The sequence below is a fragment of the Urocitellus parryii genome, chromosome X (assembly GCF_045843805.1).
Source record: "Urocitellus parryii isolate mUroPar1 chromosome X, mUroPar1.hap1, whole genome shotgun sequence".
Lineage (NCBI taxonomy): Eukaryota > Metazoa > Chordata > Mammalia > Rodentia > Sciuridae > Urocitellus > Urocitellus parryii.
In genome coordinates, this window is record NC_135547.1 from 35,928,760 (window position 1) to 35,935,451 (window position 6,692).

The following is a 6,692-nucleotide window of genomic DNA, read 5'->3' on the forward strand; positions in this document are numbered from 1 at the left end:
ATTTCATAGTTTCAGCTCTTACATTTAAATCTTTAATTCATTTTGAGTAGACCCCATCTCTCACTAGTTAGAAAAATCAGCTTACTCTTCTGCATGTAGATCAGAATTCTTTTTATTGGTTATTATACCTCTACATAATAATGGGATTCACTGTGATATATTAATACATGTGCAACTCTCGTACTCTCCCTTTCCTTCCCCCTCTCCCATTTCCAGATTCCTCTAGTATATTGATTTCTGTTATGTTTTCATGAGGTCCCTTTGCTTTTCTTTTTTCTCTTATTAAAAAAATATAGAACACTTCACAAATTTGCAGGGTCCATGCTAATCTTCTCTTTGTCATTCCCATTTTAGTGCATGTGCTTCCAAAGCAAGCACTAGATCAGGATTCTGAATGTCTGTAGTATAACAAGGTGTTAATTTGCTGGGATTGCCTTAACAAAGTGCCACTGACCCCGTGCCTTAGTCAATGGAAATTTATGTTTTGCAACTAAAACATAAATTTGACCAAAATCCTTTCTTCTAGTTGTTTGAAATGCACAGTATGTTATCATTACCTATACTCACCCTGCTGTTTGATAGCACACTAGAACTTATTTCTTGTAACTGTAAGTACCCAACCCTCCTTCCATCCTACTCTCCTCTACCTCTGGTTACCACCATTTTCTTGATCAGAAATCAAGGTGTTTTTGAATGAGCTCTTTCTGAACTCTGTGAGGGAAGAATCTATTGCAGACCACTGTCCTTGGCTTGTAGATCGCCATCTTTTTCCTAAGTCCTCCCACATTAACTCCCTCTTATATATGTCTGCCCTTGTGTCAAATGATTCATTTTTAGAAAGATATCAGTCATATTGATTAGGGCCCACCCAAAAGTTGTGATATTAATTTAACTACCAGTATAAATTTCCTACCTCCAAATAGGGTTACAATTTGAAATACAGGGAGTTAGGACTCCAATGCCTCTCTTTTGAAGGACATGATTCAACTTAATAGTTTCAGATATACACAATCATGCTGTCCTAAATAGTATTGTCAAATGAAATGGTTTGTAACTCAGAGAGTTATGGAAGATTTTCTTTTATTGTTGAGAAACCTCAAACTTACCTCTACTCTTATTGTACCTGGCACTAAGCTTCTGAGATGGGATGATGGATTCTACTGCAATTATGAATGCTGCATTGTTATATAAAAGTAGAAGAAAAGTTTCTCCCATCTTTTCTTAGTTCTCTACCCTCAATTTTGGCATCTGCTGAGGTCCCAGATATGTTTGGCAGTTTTAAAATTGGAATCTCCTGTTGTTCTTTCATTCAGTTGCTTCCCAGGCAGTTGCCAACATACCCAAGACAAACAGGTCAGTGTTTCTTCTATGTACAATATATTTTCATAAAGCAGTCAATACCCATATGACAGAAAAAGGGTAAAATCCACCAAAATATGGCCCAGTTGTTAAGATTGATCTCCCAGGGTTTATAATACTCTTTAATTTTGCACAAATGAAGGTTTTGTACAATACATTTTCCACTGAAGAGTGAATACTGAGTTAGAAGAAGAAATTTTCATGAACACTTTTCTGAATTTGACATAAAACTAATTTATTCAGCTATTATGCATTGGGCACTTTTTTAAAACATGTTGTGTGTGATGCAAAACCCTATGAGGGTATTCACTAAGGGATCTAACTCTTATTCAAAGGAAGATAGGTTAGCAGAGAAGATAAACATGTACACAGCTAACTTGAATACAAAGCAGCATCTAATAAGTGCTTTAATAGATAGAGATAGAATAAACTACTGTGAGGCCCAGAAGAGGGAGTAGTTAATCATGTCCAGAGTTCTTCTCACTAATGTACATTAACACCAATTTTTGGTCTTTTGCTTTTACTTACAATTCTAGAAGGTGAACTTGGAAAAACTTTGCAATAGCATTTTGAGAAGTGAAGTTCTGAAACCAGAAGGTTAAAGCTGGGTACTGCATCTGATAAACAAGGAAAGTTATATGACTGTGTCGAATGAAAATGCCACTGCATTAGTCTAGCAGTTCAATCAAATGTTCCTAATCCTCTATCAATCTAAACAGAAAATAACCATACCTTTTTCAGGCCAAGTGTACAAAAAACCTGCCAAGAGAACGGAAATGAAGCTGAAATTACTGCCGTTTCATGAAATTTATGATGCCAAAAATGCCATTTAAGTTAAGCTGCTGCTGAAGAAAAAAATGAATTTAATTAAACATGGGGCAGACCATTCATGGTTTCCTTTGCAGGGTGCAGAGGGGTTTACTCTACACTACCCATTATTGTTGGCAACAGTTCTTCTTGGTGAATGAACCATTTAAAAATAAAAACAAATAAAAAGACCATGATGCTTTTCCTCATTTCCTCATTGAAAGAGAAAAAAAAGACTCAAAAATTAAGAGAGTGCTGAGAGAAACTTCAATGTGTTTCTATGGTAATCAAGATCAGCAGCATGAGTCTATCATAATTATATATTCCAAAGCTCAAATAAAGTTATAACATACTGAAATTCTGTAGTTGCTAAAGAAAGAGGATTAGGATGATTGTTATCCAAATCACATGAAGCATTTTCAGAGTTGATGCATAATAAAAATTCTGAATAACTTTAAAAATAATTACTTGTTATAATGTCTCATAGAATCAGAATTGAAAGGGAGTCTTAGATTGAACTCATCAGTGGACAAATCAGAAAAACAAAGTCTATAGTACAGAAAACTAACCACCTGTTCCAAGGTCCCTGCAGCTAATAGAACTCAGATTACAACTCAGATCTCCTTTTTCCCAATTTGCTGATCTTTCTAATATGCTAATTATTTACCCCTGAAAAGTATAAAATTAAAGATATTAATTCATATTTGGGGTATAAAAATAACAAGGCTGACTGTTTCCCCAAGTTTAAATACATGGATTCTGAAACCAGACTACTTGGATTTACATTCTAGCATCTTCATTTACTAGTTCTGTGTTTGGACAACTACCAAATAACCCCATGCCTTATTTCCTCATCTGAAATGAAGGTGCAATGTCTTCTACCCTGTTGATTTGTCATGAGAAATAAATGAATAAACAAGTGTGAAGTGCATTGAAATGTGCCTGAAACATAATGTGTTTTGTGACTATTATTATTTCAACCAACTAAATCAACCATTTTAACATTTTTCCATGTTGAGAACATTGCCTTCCACCAGTGGCTCATCTTGGGAAAAATGTCAAAGTGGTTTCACTGAACATTTGTGGACTCATTCTTCCTTCCTCTGTCTTTGAGCATCCATCATACTGACTATATTGCCTATATGCCATAATTGCAATGTTCTGCTTGGTTCTGTCCACCTCTGGAAGCAATTGTTATGGCCAAACTTGGCAGCCACTTCCTTGCCACAACTGTCTGGTCTCACTCCCTTGGGGCCCCACAAAGTATATCTGAAATGTTATGATATAGTTGTTTAATATATTGTCCTTCTGAAAGGTATTGTGCTTTCAAGATGAATTGTGTTTAGTATTGCTACTTCAATAATGAGAAGAATATCTAATTAAGGAATTCTAAATATTTTGGCAGGGCAACAGAGAGGGGACAGGGACCCAATGATTTTTTCACTATTTATCATGTTATCTCAGTTAATTCTCAACCATGTGTTATGGTTTGGATGTGAGGTGTTCCCCAAAATCTCACATTTGAGATAGTGCAAGAAGATTCAGAGGAAAAATGATTGGATTGTGAGAGTCTTTAACCCAGTCAGTGATTTAATCCTCTGACAGGGATTAACTGAGTGTAACTAGAGTGTGACTAGAGGAGGTGGTTGATTTGGGGCATGGCTTTGGTGTATATATTTTGTATCTGGAGCTGGAGTCTCTCTCTCCTTTCTGATCACCATGATGTGAGCTGCTTCCCTCTGCCACACTCTTCCTCCATGATATTCACCCTCACTTCAAGCCCCGAGGAATGGACTAAGACTTCTGAAACTGTGAGCCCTCAAATAAACTATTCCTCCCTTATAGTTAAGGTGTGCTGATCATGTCCTGTAGTCACAGGAGCAGAAAAGCTGACCAAAACGCCATGGAATATATTATTCTCTCCCACTTCAGCAATAAGAAAACTAAGGCTCAGAGAGAGCAGGTGAAATGTTTAAAATCATACAACTAATAAATTTAAAGAAATTCTGGTTGATTTGATTCCAAAATCTGTTGTCAGTATTTTTAAAATAACTTTTTAAAAATCTTTATTTTTATTTATTTTTATGTGGTGCTGAGGATTGAACCCAGTGCCTCATGCATGCAAGGCAAACACTCTAACACTGACCTAAAACCCCAGCCCATGTTCTCAGTATTTTTCATAAATAGTTCTTTAATCAGTGCTCCTCAAAACACACCATTTGTGCAAATAACTCTTCCTTGTGTCTTAAGATGGGCTCTTTTTCTCTAGGAACTGCTGAACTATCTTCCAGTTGATATGACAATTCAAAATATAGCTAGAATATTTTCTGTACCATCTTATATGGAAAGTCAAGGCCCCAAACAAATGGTATAAGGTATTTTACATGGAAATTTTTGAATATGCTATGTATCAAACATGCTAGTTTGTTACACATTGAGCACTCTGTTGGTTTGCCATGAAATAAATGACAGAGCAGAAATAAAAGGGGTTCAATGAATACATGTTTTCAACAAGTCTGTGAATCCCCTTGACCAGTTATTTCACAGTAGAAGAAAATGTAAAATGGTGTTTATACTAAACAGTCAAAGTACAAATAAATTCTTGCACTAATAAATTGTTGACAGGAAAGGAAAAAAAACATTAAGCAAAAGCAAAAATTTTGCATTAAGTCTGGGCTGTACTGGTTGCTAAGGTGTAAGAACTCAGCATGTGTGAAATAATCTTCAAGTACGTGAATTAGCATAAATATGTCATGAGGTTGTCAAACTCTATTCCAAAAGGCTTAATGTTTTATATTTGGAAAAAAGCATTTTTATCACAACTCATTCTTTGCTGAACCTCCTCATTTTATAGTTCTGTCTAAGAGAAGAAAAGTCAGCTGGAGAGTTTATGTTGATCTATTAACTTCTCTGGAGTGTTTCTGTGGTAGATATATCTTCTTAGAGGTCTTCAGAATGACTCCTAAAAAGAACACACTAAAACCTTTTATCTCCAGGGTTTATTGCATATTATCAGTCAATAAATGTAGAAATGATGGGGTCTGGAGGTGCAGCTCAATTGTACAGCTGAGTTCTGAGTTCTATTCCCAGTACCATTAAGACAAACAAACAAAGAACTTAGCAGCCATCACATGCAAAGTTGTAGGGTAGATGTCAGAGATACAGACATAGAATGGAGTTTAGATTCTGCATAGGAAGAAATGTCATTCACATAAAGAAATAACAGTTAAATAAAGAACCCAGAAGCTAAATAGTATAGACAATGAGTGCTGCGAATCAGGTGAATGTTGCCACCAACTGGGGCATCAGGATGAAAATGGGTCAGTCTTTGTAGATGAATTCATTGCAAATAATTTAAGTCTTACCCTATCTATCTTCTGGCTAGCACTCATGAATGCATAATAAGGAAAGGTAATGAGTCTTCAGGAAATACACAACTAACAAAGTCTAAAAACTTGTTCTTACACTGTAAGAGGCAAGCTCTGTGAAAGTGATAATTTGTAGCTTTAGATTTCCTATGTGATAAAAGATTTTATTGGATGTTAAGATATAATGTGATACAAATCCAAAACATCCAATGCAGCAGAAAGCCAGCTGAAAATGGTAACTATTAACAAAAACAGATTTTCCTCTCTCTACCTTGCTACTACTGTGGAGTACAATATAATGTGGTCCCAATACACCCCAGCCTTCAGCTACAAAGCAAGGTCATGGACAGCAATAAATAAGAGAGAAGGCCTATGACTCAGCACCAGAGATGCCAAGAGAAGGTATAAGGGGGAAGATAAATAAAAAGGATAGCCCAACTATAGATTAGGTCTAATAGCCTGAAGACAAGAAAGTGATATAAGAAAATCCAGACAAGTAGCCAAGGGCCAGGCATCACATAGAGACAAGGTATTAAAACAGACAGAACAACTAATCAAATTCAAGAAAACAATAAAAACAGAGACAAATAGAGCATTCAGGAAATGAGGAACCAGATTACTGAAAGAAAGCCTAATCAGCTGACTTTCTAGACTTTGCTGGTCATCAGCATGAACACAGAAAGGCTGTGGCAACCTTAAAATTTTACATACTTGGAAGAGCCGTTCTTCCAAGGAACAATTACTGATACAAATGACTCATTCTTGGGGACTTTGAAACCTTCATTTTGTTGCATAAAAAAATGACTGATGGACCAGGCATAGTGATGCACATGTGTAATCCCAGTGACTCGGGAGGCTAAAGCAGGAGGATCGAAAGGTCAAAGCCAGTCTCAGCAATTTAGCAAGGCCTTAAGCAACTTAATGAGACCCTGTCCCTAAATAAATAAATAAATAAATAGGGCTGGGGATGTGACTCAGTGGTTAATCACCTCTGGGTTTCAATCTCTGGTAATAAATAAATAAATAAATAAATAAAGTGAGCTGTGGGCTGGGGAAGTTGCTCAATGGTAGAGCACTTGCCTAGCATGTATGAGGCCCTGGATGTAATCCCCAGCACCACAAAAAGAAAGAAAAAGAAAGAAAGAAAAAGAAAACAGT

General features: G+C 36.2%; 1 pseudogene; it reads right to left on the minus strand.

The window, feature by feature from the left end:
• Positions 1-286: 286 nt before the first annotated feature.
• On the minus strand, positions 287-378 carry LOC113175512 (U6 spliceosomal RNA; annotated as a pseudogene).
• Between the last annotated feature and the right edge of the window lie 6,314 nt (positions 379-6,692).